Genomic DNA, 15,557 nt, shown 5'->3' with positions numbered 1-15,557 from the left:
TTCTGCCTTAAGTTGTTCTTGTGCAGCTTCGTTGTTAACTTGCACGTTAGAAACCGTTTCTTTCAAGGTTTTGTCAACATAATTTCGCACTGTCTCGGTTTGCTCTTTCGCCCAATCTTCAATGTCCTTAGAGAATGCGATCTTATGTTCATTGAAAAGTTTCTCTATGTGTTTCTCGCCTTCGAGACTGAGAGTGTCTATCCTCCGAGTAAGCTCAATGACAGCTTGCTCGTTATCGTGCTTAATTGTATTCACGTCTTGCGCAATAGTGTTCTGTACATGAATAACTTCCTGCACTTGATGATTTAGTGTATCTTGACGACATAAGATGTCTTTGTATTTGTTTGTTAATTCCTGATACTGTTGTTCTTGTGTAACTATGAGTTGTGCCTGACTGGTAATCAAGTGACTCTGCTTTGTTTCCAAACTCTGGAATTTTTCAGTAATCTTATCATTTATTTCTTTTAGTTTATTAGATTGCTCCTGAGCCAAATTAAATTGCGCACTCTCCAATACTTGGAATCTACGATTCATGTCGTTTGCAAACGTGGATTGTGCCGTTGCAAGATTAGATTGCGATGTTTCCAATGCCTTAATCCCTTGTGTTATGACAGTTAAACTTGACATCAGCTGGGATAACAAATCGGTATTCTCAGCAATTGGCGATTGCACTGGGCTTAATGAGGATTGTACCGACACAATTTTCGGTACAGTCATTTCGTTTTCGCACGCGTCTGTGTCAGAGATGAAATTCATGTTGTTTGTTGGTTGCTGCATATTTCTCTGGACTTCTTTCGACATATGAATGTCGGAACTAGCAACCGTTTGTGTCGACTGCGTGAGCGCATTAATTATTGCTGGTTGCTCAGCCGTAATCGACATATCGCTAACTACGGCGGTATTAAATTCTGTGGCACTAGTTGACGATGCATTCACACTATTTAATTCATTTTGTGGCATTGTGATGCGTGCTTGCTTATTGGCTTTGAACATAGATCTAGTTATCACCATGTAAATGAGCAATTGACAGTTTCTTCTCTAAATAAGTCCTACAAAAGTGACTACTGAACTTTTACACACGCAAAAAAACGTTAATGTCCTAATGCTGTCAATGTACACTTTACAATGTGACACAAACATAGTACATAGATAACACATAAAAAAATGCTCTTCCTATATCTACTGAAATACAGGAATTCTAGTAAAAGTAATATAGCAACACTATTTATACTTAGAAAATTAATAGATGAAAGGACACTAAATGCATAAATGCTCAAGAAAGCTAGTAATTCAAATATTCTGGCCTTTTTGAAGTTTCTGCTCGGCTGCTGGGACGGCGTACTCGTTCTCTTCACAAGATACTCTCGCACGTTCAGTTAGCATGAAACATACAAAGGACCATAATGTAGTTACTCTATAAAACTAGACATATATACACACAATGAAACATTAATTACTAAATTACTAACATGGTTATATTTCATGTCCACTATGAGTGTTGTATCAGGATCGTGTCCTGTCTAACGGTAGACATTTGTATAATGGCTCCACTTATTACTAGGCTAATTACTATTTAGCTCTACAGGGCCTTTATACTGAAATGGTTCTCCACACCACCTAGTATTCTTTTTCTATGTGTGTGAGTAACTGTTTGTTCACTGTTGTGGGTAAATACATACAGCGTACACAGGGCGGTGTGTGAAACTGATAGCGATTACACTCTTCCGCTGTTGTAGAAATCTGCTCCAGATGCTGCAGATAACGTGTTGAGCTGAAAGTGGTAACCAAAGTACGGAGAAATATTCTTCGGGGCTCTGTTGCATAGCAATTAGATTGCTTTCAGTTCTGAGAAATGTCCAGTTACTATTGTGGATTTGAATGATCCATGAAGTGACTTCTTTTCCGAAGAAAACATCGAACGATTTCTCTAGAACTGAACGCTCCCGTCGGAACTGTTCTCAGCTGGTGTTTATTAGTAGATCACAATAGCAGTATATCGCTGGGTGTATAATAAGACGTACCTTCTTGAAATGAACAATATTTTATTGTTCTATTAACTGATTTCCTTCCATATGCAGTTATATTTTACAATGTGAATCAAAAACTCGCAATGGCGTCGATTTTTTACATCACAAGAATGGCTCTCTTCACACCTCCAATTACTCTTAACAAGAACAAACAAAAAACTATATCCTAAGAATAATTATGTGAGCGCTGACCGCCACAGAGTAATAAACAATATCTTTATCTCTCTCTCGCACTGTCACAGCAAGTTACGCTGTACGATACATCATAGGGGCTCCACCTCTAATAAACCAGAATTTGTTTATTTCGCACCGACTGTTATACGTGGCTTTTTCACGAGTCCGCAAATGCAGTGATATTTACGTTTGTGCTACAGACACATTCAGCCAAAAAATAAACGGTGATCAAATTTTAACAGATCAAATAGCTTTCAAAGAAATTTTGTAAAGTGAAGAATTATTAAAAACTGAAAATAATCTGCCAGAGACAGTATCTACTTTTCATGTGTTCTACAATCATTGAAATTGTATATAATGATACTGATTTTTTATAATAAGACTCATATCTCTTACTAGTAATTAAAATATAATACCTTTTATTAACAAATACTTGCGTTTACTTATTCTTCACAATACTCCACTACAAATCGGTGACTGATCAGGACCGAATACGAATTATTCACATGAGTCGACCAGTATATTTTAGCATACAACCCATAATCCTAGGAACTTAATCCACTGAAACGAGTTTCTGGAGCTCACATCATATGACTGTCTAACAAGGAACCCCTTGAATGGGAGGTCGCTAAAGGCCAATGATGTTTACGCCCCACATATTGTCTACAACGCAGCCAAGGTATTGACTGCTAAATGGTAGCAGAGGGAGGGACTGTTGGTAATCAGTGGTGAGCACAGCTTCAGGTTACGTGGGTAGTTAAACTGCTTAGTCAAGAAGAAACTCACACAAGTGATACAGCGCTAGTGATGTCGATACAAAGCACAGCAATGGCAGAGACAAAGAAGGCAAACATTGCGTTATGTCTACAACAGTTGTCGAAGTTGACATTTCGTCAGAAAGGACTCCAAGGAATGAGAAAGCAGTGGTAGATGAACTACTAGCGTTTCTGCAGATGAGTTCAGTGGGATGTGTGGTGTCGTATATGCTCGACTGTGGGGACGATGTACATGAGGAGTAGAATGATGGCGTTAGGTGCTTAACAAGTGAAAGTGATACTGAAACAAGTATCGAGCCATGCAGTTCATGATCCTTGTCGGGCAGGGAGCCACAAATCCCGTCTCCAGTGAAACGTAGTAAAGGACAATATTTGTCCAAGGAGCGGGCACTAAACATAAATACCTACTAGGAAGATCGCCCGCAGCATAGTAAAAAAAACAATTACGAACAGATTTAGAATACTTCCGCCGCAGTATGACCGTGTAGGGCATTAGAGAAACTACGGATATTCAAAGCAGGACAAAAACTGGTGTTTGCGCGTTTGAAGGATGCTCGATACAGTTCACCGGATGTGCATAATAGTAAGCCACTACGTTATGCACATCAAACTGCACGCGACATAGATTACAGTGATTTGGAGGGAAGCTGTGGATGGTTACATAACTTCAAACAACACTAAAGAATTGGAAGACGTAAGAAAACGAAATTTCAATTTGATGATGCACATAACCTTCGGAATCGGCCCGAAAATTTGGAAATGGTATAAACAAACTTATTCCAGCGTTCCGTCAGGAATCTGTTTTCAGCTCCGACCAATCGGGATTCTAAGAGGAAATGCATGTGGCAAGAACCCCGAAAATTAGAGGCACCAAAAGAATATTTCAACATCAGTTAACATTATAAATACAATTATGTCGACTATAAATCTGAATTGTAAACTGACTGGAAAATTATTTATGGCGCTGCGAGAGATTGGAGGTGCTCTGCCCGCTACGATTCTTTCTCGTGTGAGTGATCTTGCAAGGGCAGTAGGAACGTTTAGGTCACAGCAAGGAGGGCCAGGAGAATGGGCATAAGAGAACTATAGTTATGGTTTGAGCACTGCTTTTGACCTATAGCCGGTCAAAATAACATGCTTTTGCTTCATTCCTGGTCTACGTATAAAAATCATATACCTTTTAAGCAAACAGTTCATACCGCCTGGAACCGCTGGACAAATTCGGCCTCAGGATGTTCGCATTTCCCGTGCCTATAAAACGCATTATCGCACTACGTGCAGCTACACCTTAAAGGACAGCCATTTTCACCATATGTAATACATATATCCCATAGAATGGCGATCTTTGCACCTCCCAGACACTCATTTTCTACCGCGCGTAATAACTGTTAATACAACACTTCCAAGTGAGCCTTACTGTTGTTTGAACTGGCACATTCGGCGTTCGGCGTTACTCCGCTGACGACCTCTGTAATACTATTGGGTGTCGGATGCTCTGTATATAAAATATTTGTCATAAAAGAGAGGAACAGACATCGAGTTGTAGTTGGTAAAATGTTATATTTTGGTAATGTGCGCCTACACAAAGACGCGCGTCCAGTATTAACTGGTTCAACTAAACACTACGAACCGCTGGGCGCAGACATTTAAATCAGTGCCACAGCGCTCGATCGTAATAAGATACGAAACATATGAAGAATAAAATTCTATCTTTTGTTATGTATAGTTCTAGAGACTTGATTACCTTTTATTCTTTCGTTACCGACATGTGAAGAAGTGCAGTGTAGCATCGCTAGAAGTTATACTATATTTTGTGTATTAAAAGAAAAAAAAGTAAAATCTTCGATCAAACGCTTCGAAAAACTGTGTGACGCAATGAAATACTCACGCGCAGGCAAGGACATCTAATTTCAAGAAAATATTGGACAGACAAAAAAGGAGATTGTCGTAGCACGCACAGTGTGAAAGAAATATCAAATGTAAGTTTTATGTTCCTTAGATATCTGTTCGTGTTCGAAGGTATGGATTCTTTTAGAATATATTGATGAGTCATAATGAAATCCTTTTCTTTCTATTCTTTTCTGTAAGTAACCTCAGTGTTCTTTTGATGTATGATAAATGTGTTACAGGTCAGCTCTTTATAGCGGTATCTCGGTTGTTTTCGGGAGGCTAGTAATGTATTCAATCTCAGATTCGATAACCATTACCAAAACCCACTTTCGTGTATCCATTTCCCCCCATTTTTTTAAATGTAAAGCTAGGTCCCTTAGGTATTTGTATCGAAGAATCAGATTGCGTGAAGGCAATCCGGGTTAAATGTCAGGCTCAAGCCACCTTTGCGTAATCACACATTATTCCTCCTGAACACAATGGTGAACCGACGCAACGCTCTTCAAACTCTGCTCTCTCTTTCTCCGAATTTCACCAAAATCGGCTAAGAAATTGCTGTGAGTGCAGAATCTACTACAAATAGCATTATCATTATTAATATGGTCTAATCACATTTTTATCAATGCATCACGTTACCGCTAGTTTACCTCCTGTTTTGCGCGATTTATACTAGACCTCGTGCCTGTGGGGTGCCTCGCAAAGGAGTTGGTGAAGCTATTAAAGTATTAACTACTTGGTTGTCCGTCTTTGTTCCCGTACGAATGTATTAGTATTAATCTAGGATCGTCTCGCAACATTATGACAGTTAAGCCCCGTTACAAGATGCATCTAAGGAGTACACCTACGCGGCAGCGCGCCTTTGGGACTGCAGACTGGTTCTGATAGGCCTATTACATTACACGATTCGCGCGGGGTATACCAGTCGCGAATCAGCGCATGCGCTCTTGGCGGCATTAACGCATGGAACTCGAAGGAAACTGTTTTGTTGCAAACTTTTCATTTTTTTTTTCATCAGTCTACTGACTGGTTTGATGCAGCCCGCCACGAATTCCTTTCCTGTGCTAACCTCTTCATCTCAGAGTAGCACTTGCAACCTACATCCTCAATTATTTGCTTGACGTATTCCAATCTCTGTCTTCCTCTACAGTTTTTGCCCTCTACAGCTCCCTCTAGTACCATGGAAGACATTCCCTCATGTCTTAGCAGATGTCCTATCATCCTGTCCCTTCTCCTTATCAGTGTTTTCGACATATTCCTTTCCTCTCCGATTCTGCGTAGAACCTCCTCATTCCTTACCTTATCAGTCCACCTAATTTTCAACATTCGTCTATAGCACCACATCTCAAATGCTTCGATTCTCTTCTCTTCCAGTTTTCCCACAGTCCATGTTTCACTACCATACAATGCTGTACTCCAAACGTACATCCTCAGAAATTTCTTCCTCAAATTAAGGCCGGTATTTGATATTAGTAGACTTCTGTTGGCCAGAAATGCCTTTTTTGCCATAGCGAGTCTGCTTTTGATGTCCTCCTTGCTCCGTCCGTCATTGGTTATTTTACTGCCTAGGAAGCAGAATTCCTTAACTTCATTGACTTCGTGACCATCAATCCTAATGTTAAGTTTCTCGCTGTTCTCATTTCTACTACTTCTCATTACCTTCGTCTTTCTCCGATTTACTCTCAAACCATACTGTGTACTCATTAGACTGTTCATTCCGTTCGGCAGATCATTTAATTCTTCTTCACTTTCACTCAGGATAGCAATGTCATTAGCGAATCGTATCATTGATATCCTTTCACCTTGTATTTTAATTCCACTCCTGAACCTTTCTTTTATTTCCATCATTGCTTCCTCGATGTACAGATTGAAGAGTAGGGGCGAAAGGCTACGGCCTTGTCTTACACCCTTCTTAATACGAGCACTTCGTTCTTGATCGTCCACTCTTATTATTCCCTCTTGGTTGTTGTACATATTGTATATGACCCGTCTCTCCCTATAGCTTACCCCTACTTTTTTCAGAATCTCGAACAGCTTGCACCATTTTATAATGTCGAACGCTTTTTCCAGGTCGACAAATCCTATGAAAGTGTCTTGATTTTTCTTTAGCCTTGCTTCCATTATTAGCCGTAACGTCAGAATTGCCTCTATCGTCCCTTTACTTTTCCTAAAGCCAAACTGATCGTCACCTAGCGCATTCTCAATTTTCTTTTCCATTCTTCTGTATATTATTCTTGTAAGCAGCTTCGATACATGAGCTGTTAAGCTGATTGTGCGATAATTCTCACACTTGTCAGCTCTTGCCGTCTTCGGAATTGTGTGGATGATGCTATTCCGAAAGTCAGATGGTATATCGCCAGACTCATATATTCTACACACCAACGTGAATAGTCGCTTTGTTGCCACTTCCCCCAATGATTTTAGAAATTCTGGTGGAATGTTATCTATCCCTTCTGCCTTATTTGACCGTAAGTCCTCCAAAGCTCTTTTAAATTCCTATTCTAATACTGGATCCCGTATCTCTTCTAAATTGACTCCTGTTTCTTCTTCTATCACATCAGACAAATCTTCACCCTCATAGAGGCTTTCAATGTATTCTTTCCACCTATCTGCTCTCTCCTCTGCATTTAACAGTGGAATTCCCGTTGCAATCTTAATGTTACCACCGTTGGTTTTAATGTCACCAAAGATTGTTTTGACTTTCCTGTATGCTGAGTCTGTCCTTCCGACAATCATATCTTTTTCGATGTCTTCACATTTTTCCTGGAGCCATTTCGTCTTAGCTTCCCTGCACTTCCTATTTATTTCATTCCTCAGCGACTTGTACTTCTGTATTCCTGATTCTCCCGGAAAATGTTTGTACCTCCTCCTTTCATCAATCAACTGATGTATTTCTTCTGTTACCCATGGTTTCTTCGCAGCTACCTTCTTTGTACCTACGTTTTCCTTCCCAACTTCTGTGATGGCCTTTTTTAGAGACATCCATTAATCTTCAACTGTACTGCCTACTGCGCTGCAGTTTTCATACAGACTAAAAAAAATTTCTAAAATAATTAAATTATTTACTTAGAGAGGAAGCTGATCGCTATATTAAAGAAAGATGCATGTTAAAAGCAAAATACAATTTCAAGAATGAAATTGTCACTCTGCAGCGTAGTATGCGCTGGTATGAAACTTCCTGGTAGATTAAAACTGTATGCCGGACCGAGACTCGAACTCAGGACCTTTGCCTTTTGCGCGCAAGTGCCAAAATACAATTACTTTTATTTATACCACATTCACAGCCCGTTCGGTGTACACAGTTTTTTTTCCGAATTGACACTTCAATCCAACGACAAGCAAACTCAACAGTGCTCTGTGGAAGAGACAAGTTCAATCGATTCCCATGATTCCGACATGTTATTCAAAACAATCTTGAAAAATTGGGGCCTGCTGACACGGTTGGGATCATGAAGTCCATGAATGGCTGCAGATGGTCTCCAAGCAACTGGATATAAACACTACCAACGAATGATCGGTTCAGTCGGACCACAGGACTCACCAGGAAAGTACTTGGGCTCGAACAAACACAAATACACTAAAATCGTGTGAGAAATAATGTAAAGGTCTCTTATTGCACTAGTGATACTCCTCTTTTGCAAAACTCTGCAGTCGTCCGTTAGAGGCCTCTTCGTATGCCATGCCGCATTGCACACTGACCTGCCGGTACGCCAGTCGGGACCAGTAGGGACGGTGCAGTGTGCCTCTGAAGTTGCGTTTTGTGACATTATTTGTGAATTGAAGCGTCAGATGGCTCGGCGATTGGTAATCAATCCTGCTAATGTATTGCGATTGGTTGAAATGAAGTTACGAAGAACCCTTCTTCGTGAAGATAGTATTGGTGTAGAAGACGAATCATTCTCATGTTTTCTGGTATCTATTATAGTGCAGAAATATGAGCATAAGTTAGAAACAGATACTGTTGTACCACTAACACATAATGATGATGACAGGGATGATAATGACGAACACCTCATTGCAAACGGTAGTGCTACGGCAAGTGCGGGAAGAGGCGATGGAAGCAGTGACAGTGAATACCAACCGTCCCCCAAGAAGAAGGTTAAAGTTGCAAGTATCATCACGGCGTTTGATGACAACACACTGCAGAACATGTACGATTATTATTACGTAAGATGTTTCGACACATACGACAAGCTTCTGAAAAGATAACCTAAACTGAAGTCTAAAAACAATATTAAAAACATACTGGATTACGTGGCAAAGAAAAGAGAAGGAAATACAGTTTTCAAAGGAAATCGTACACTGCTGTTCAAGACCATCAAGGAGCGTGTAATGGCGAAATTCGATGAAGCGCGAGAATGCGGTTCCGCCGTTCATTATTGGCATTTACAACATTGGGCATTGGACGTAGCCAGAAATCTCGGGTGTACAAACTTTACAGCTTCACTAGGATTTATTACTAATTTGAAAAAGGAGTTTAGGATAACATCACGCCTTATCACTATGCTCCAAGCACGAAAAGGTAACGATGACCAAGAAGAGCTGATTGAAAGAGTTCAAACGTTTGTTGCTGACGTCAATGAGCATATTATGAGAGAAAACATCGATATTAGTTCTGTATGGAACTGTGATCAGAGTCAGTTCAACTATGGACTTTCTTGTGACAGAACACAATCCATGAAAGGGGAGAGAAACGCTGTCGCGATGTTGCAATCCGTTAACTGTGCAACACATAGTTACAGCCGGCCGCGGCGGTCTAGTGGTTCTAGGCGCGTACTCCGGAACCGCGGGACTGCTACGGTCGCAGGTTCGACTCCTGCCTCGGGCATGGATGTGTGTGATGTCCTTAGGTTAGTTAGGTTTAAGTAGTTCTAAGTTCTAGGGGACTGATGACCACAGAAGTTAACTCCCATAGTGCTCAGAGCCATTTTTGAACATAGTTCAAAAAATGGTTCAAATGGCTCTGAGCACTATGGGACATAACATCTGTGGTTATCAGTCCCGTAGAACTTAGAACTACTTAAACCTAACTAACCTAAGGACATCACACACATCCATGCCCGAGGCAGGATTCGAACCTGCGACCGTAGCAGTCGCGCGGTTCCGGACTGCGCGCCTAGAACCGCTAGACCACCGCGGCCGGCTTTGAACATAGTTACACGACCGATGTTGCTATATCAATGAACGGACGATTGGCACACAAACTCTATATTTGCTTCCACGAATCCAGTAGAAAGTTTGGACCCCACGTGTCAAGGGAAATAGAAAGGGGTGCCCTCCAAATGTCGTCGTCGATGCAAGTGTGAGTGGGAAGATGACGAAACAACATTTGAAGACGTTTTCTCTGTCAGTTTTGAATCCAAATTTGTCGAGAAAGTCATTAGTACTTTGTGACTGTTGCTCTGGACATAAGGATGAACGAGTACTACTGGAAGCATCTGGCGGAAAACATGTAGATTTAAAAACCATTCCGCCTAAAACTACAAAATATGCCCAACCTCTGAATGTGTATTTCTTCAGGCAATATAAAATATATTCCAAGAGAATAACAGACTTCATTAAACTACTTTCCAGTAATACTCAACCGAAATTGCACGACAGATTTTTTATCATGAACATGCATTCTGTCATTTACAATCAGTTATCTGCGGGAGTTTACAGACCAATGCTTCGTTACGCTTGGCAGAACGCTGGCTACGATATTGGTGAACCAGTGAACCACTTCAAAAGTGTCACTGACGTGGCGTTCAACACTGATATTATAGATTGTGCAAATACGCCATGCCATCAACTTGCATTTCTTCACTGTGCGTTTTGCAGTCATTCGTAATGCTCGGAGCATTTTATTGACATTCCACATTTGTATTTAAGATTGCTGCATTGCGTATGGCGTCTACAATTACATCTACAGTGATATCTAGAGCATGACTGCAGAGTTCTGCAGAAAAACGACACCCACCAGCACATTCAGAGGTACATAATAGTCCTATAACCAAACGTCCATACAGATCTGTTTGTTCGAGCCCAAGTACTTTCCTGGTCAGTGCATGCAACCCACACCATTTTGGAGCGACCACAGTGTCTTCTTGGTCCATGGTTTCGAGAGGTCTGCGCGACACTCGAACCCTCCTATCAGCTCTTACCAACTGAAGTTTCGCCGCACTGTCCTAGCGAGTACCGTCGTCGTAGCACCCAAATTGATTACTGCCGTTTTTTCACACAATGTTGCTTGTCTGTTAGCACTGACAGCTCTTCGCAAATGGCGCTGCTCTCGGTCGTTAAGTGAAGGCCGCCGGCCGCTGCCTTTTCCGTGGTGAGAGGTAATGCCTGAAATTTGGTATTCTGCACACACTATTGACACTGTGGATGTGGGATATTGAATTCCCTAACGATTTCCGAACTAGAATTCCCATGGGTCTAGCTCCGTTCACCATTCCTGCTGTGTGGCCATTAACTACGTGGGACATCTTTTCACATGAATCACCCAAGTCCAAATGACAGCTCCGCCAATGCACTGCCATTTTATACCTTGTGTTCGCGGTACTACTGCCATCTGTATACGTGCATATAGCTATCTCATGTCTTTTGTCACCTCAGTGGATATACTGGGTGATCAAAAAGTCAATATAAATTTGAAAACTTAATAAACCACGGAATAATGTAGACAGAGAGGTAAAAATTGACACACGTCCTTGGAATTACATGGGGTTTAATTAGAACAACAAAAAAAAGTATTGCTAGAAGTGTGAAAGATCTCTTGCGCGCGTCGTTTGGTGATGATCGTGTGCTCAGCCGCCACTTTCATCATGCTTGGCCTCCCAGGTTTCCAGACCCCAGTCCGTGCGATTATTGGCTTAGGGTTACCTGAAGTCGTAAGTGTATCGTTATCGACTGACCTCTAGGGATGCTGAAAGACAACACCTGACGCCAATGCCTCACCATAAATCCGGACATGCTTTACAGTGCTGTTCACAACGTTATTCCTCGACTGCAGCTATTGTTGAGGAATGATGGTGGATATATTGAGCATTTCCTGTAAAGAACATCATCTTTGCTTTGTCTTACTTTGTTATGCTCATTATTGCTATTCTGATCAGATAAAGCGCCATCTGTCAGACATATATAAAACCCCATGTCATTCCAAGCATGTGTGTCAATTTGTACCTCTCTATCTACATTATTCCGTGATTTATTCAGTTTTCAAATTTATACTGACTTTTTGATCACCCTGTATATGTGTTTGTATGTACAGATTTCAACCAAGAGCCAACAATAGATCAATAGATGCTTGTCCTTCCACCTCAGTGAGGTTCGAGTTGACTGTTTTTGTACAGAATGGAAACAAGTTAAGTCTTTTTTTTTTGTAGAACAGGGGAAATGTATTGTAAAATAAGTTCTACGTAGACACTTTCATAACGAAAATAAATTACTGAAACTTATTCTAGTGCAAAATAGTGTAAGAAGAAGCAATTTATTCCCCTCCACCATAATATCTGAGTGCTCTAAAAGCTTTTAGTCGAAGCAGGTAGAAGCAGACCTATTCAATAAAAATGTGCTGTCTATTAAACTTGCTGGAAGGAAACTTGTATTACTTTTGAGTTTAATAATGGAACCTTTTAATGCAGTAAGTTTCAAATTATTTGACTTTCTATCTGACAAACGAAAATAAACCAATTTTATGACGATATGTTACACATAAGTTACTGTTTAAGTGCCTAAATAGTAAGGTACACTTGGAGTTAAGTTTCTCCTTGACAACTGCTGTTTTGTAAAAGACTTTCTATTTTAGTGGTGTGTGAAATTTAATATGGGAGACTTACCAACCCAAATCTGTATATTAAAAAACTCAAATTTTCAGCAAATAGCCATATTTACGAATTAATTTGCGACGTGAATCTAAAATGACTTGTGCCAGAGAGCTACCTTTTAGGTTAGAATCGGTATTTAGGCATTATGTTTTAAAAGAATTCAAAATAGCAGGGGAGCTCCAAAAATGCTTAAGAATGTACAGAGAAGTAAGGTTAGCTTATTTTCTCAAAATATTAGAAGTTTGGGTAAGAAGAGCTTTTTGTCTACAAGGAAAATTTAGAGAGCTCTGAAAAATAGACATCCTATGCCTATCTGAGCAACACATAATCATGGGTTTACCTATAAAAGATTACACTGTAGCGGTGTACTCACGCAGAACTAATATGGGAGAAGGAAGAGTAGTTACATATTTACATAGAACACAAATTCAGAAACGTAGAGAAAAGTAGATTTTGTGGTGATCAGCACATATAAGTGTATACTTGTGAATTAATAATGACAATTAGTTCACTTTTGATTGTAACTGTATATAGATCCCCACTGGGAAATTTTGAACAGTTTATGAGGAATCTAGATTCTTTACTATGCTGTCTGTCAGACAACAGCAAGAAGTTAATAATCTGTGGTGACTTCAGTGTAGATCTTCTAAAGGGCTCTGATAGGAAAAGTGATATGGAAACCTTATTTGGGTCCTAAAAATTAATCTCAGTAATTAACTTTTCAACAGATGGATAAAGACAGTAGGGCCTTAAGTGTTACGTTTTCTTCATTAACACTCAAAGTAAGAAAATTATTGTTTATTCAGTAATAAACACTCTCTCTGATTACGATTCACAGTTAGTATAAGTAAGATAGTGCCTTAAAGTATAGATACTCCTCAGTGGAAATCAGAATAATTAATGACCCTAGGACAAATGTCCTTGACAATACTTTGCAAGAGATTATCTTTATAATTAACCAAATAATAACATAAAATTTAACCTATTTAATGATAACTACATATAGTTTGAAATTAGCTTTCCACATAAGCTGATCAGGAAAAACATTAAACAACCACATAAAAAAACTGTGGATCATTAAAGCGATTAAAGCAGCTTATGAAAGGAAAAGGGAAATGTATGTGTTGGCAAGAACTGGTAGAGATCCTATGGTAGTTGCAAACTACGAAAACAAATCAAAATTACTAAGATAAGTCATTAAGAAATCAAGGAATACACACATAATGTCAGGAATCATTAATCTGACTACAGAGTTAAGGCTGTGTGGAATGTAAGGAAATGACTAACAGGACAACCAGCCACAGAATGGTGTAACGTCACTACCAAACTGAATGGAAGGCCTATAAATGATGAGTCACAGGTAGGAAATGTAACTAATTATCATTTCGTAAATATATTAGAAAGTATAGGGCAACACAGTTCAAGAGAAAAATCACTGTGTTGTAAAAGCAACTCTCACAAAATTCAGTAATGTGAATCTATCACTAACTTCTCCTTCTGCATTTCAGAACGTTGTATATACGCTTAACAATGAAGTCTCATCCGGGTTTGGTGGTGTTTTCTATAGGGTACTAAACATTTGTTCCCGTACAATAAACCCTGTCTTATCTTAAATATGCAATATATCACTATCTTAAGGCATTTTTCAAGAGGTACTGAAATGTACCTTTGTCAAACCCCTCATTAACAAAAGTTATGAGAAAGAAGTGAATAACTACCAACCTGTGTCACAATTGATACTTTCCGAAATTTCTGAGATGATGTGCTCTAGATTAGTATCTCACCTAAGCAACAGTAATATCTTTGGCAAATCACAGTTTGGATTTCTGAAGGATTGTTTTACTGAGAACGCCATTTACATAAGTCACCAAACTTTACAAAAATTTAATAATAAATAGCGCCAGTTGGTATTTTCTAAGGCGTTATCTAAGGCACTGGGCTGTGTGTAGCACAGCGCCCATCAATACAAATTTTGGTTTTATGGGATTGATGGTACAGCTAACCAATGGATATGTCATATGTAACCAAGATAATGCACAAATCTGTACTAGTAATACAACTTGTGTGATCTAGGGACGTTATTCTGATTGGGGAGCAATCACATATGGATTTAACGATCTTAAGTTAAATATATAGAAAAAAGCAGAATTATTTCTTTTTGTAGATGACATTAGTATTGTAATCAATCGAGGCATAGATACAGAAACAAAAGAAATGGTAAACATTGTTCTTAATGCCGCCACCGATCGATTTTCTGCGAATAATCTTAGTCTCACTTTTAAAAAGACAACATATGCAGTCCTGCATACTCAGTGGTAAGTGTAAGAGTTGGCGAGCGAATAATAAATTTCATGGAAACTTCAAAATTCTTAGGTGTCCACATTCATGATAATCTAAACTGCAAAAAGCACATTTTGCAACTCGTAAAACACCTTAGTTCAGCCCCATTTGCTTTTTGAATCATGAAAAAGGTGCTCACCCAGGATCATCTTGTAGACATCTTTTTAAGGAGTTGGTATTCTGAGTACTGCTTTTTATAAATAATACACAATAGTTCAAAATAAACAGTCATGTACATAATTACAACATCAGAAGGAGAAATGACATTCATTACTCCACATTAATGCTGTCTTTGTCTCAGGAAGGGATGAACAATGCTGAAAAGAAAATTTTTGGTAACTTATCCAGTGACAACAAACAGCAAATTAAAATTTGAAAACAAACTGAAAATGTTTCTCCTTGACAGCTCGTATTTCGCAGATGAATTTCTGTTATTGTAATGTATAGAAGAAGGTGCTTGGTAGGAATCAGTACCTCACATCTGTATGTTAAAAAAATTGTAAATATTCAGCATGCAGCCGCCGAACGGGTCTAGGCGCTTCAGT

The sequence above is a fragment of the Schistocerca cancellata genome, chromosome 10, assembly GCF_023864275.1.
Source record: "Schistocerca cancellata isolate TAMUIC-IGC-003103 chromosome 10, iqSchCanc2.1, whole genome shotgun sequence".
Classification (NCBI taxonomy): Eukaryota; Metazoa; Arthropoda; class Insecta; order Orthoptera; family Acrididae; genus Schistocerca; species Schistocerca cancellata.
This window is presented reverse-complemented; position numbering follows the sequence as displayed.